The following is a 286-nucleotide window of genomic DNA, read 5'->3' on the forward strand; positions in this document are numbered from 1 at the left end:
CTCCCCGCCGCCGATGAGGGGAGCGCAGGGTGCGGGCATGGCCTCTGCTCCGCGGCTGCCGGGGATTTTACCTCACAAAACCGCGATTTCCTGCGTGAACCCGACAGGAGGAGCCCCGAGGAGCTCTCCGCAGGCGGGCACACGGAGGAACGGCTTTCTTCTCGTTAAAAGAAGGTGAAACCTCTCCCTCGCCCCACAGCCTGACCGGTGCCAGGACAGGCAGGGCCGCCCCGCCCGGGGATGACCGCTCTGGCGGGGAGCCCGGGCCCGGGCCCCGCTCCCGCCG

Source organism: Athene cunicularia (genome assembly GCF_003259725.1).
Source record: "Athene cunicularia isolate RWA chromosome 13 unlocalized genomic scaffold, athCun1 chr13_part1, whole genome shotgun sequence".
NCBI classification, from domain to species: Eukaryota; Metazoa; Chordata; class Aves; order Strigiformes; family Strigidae; genus Athene; species Athene cunicularia.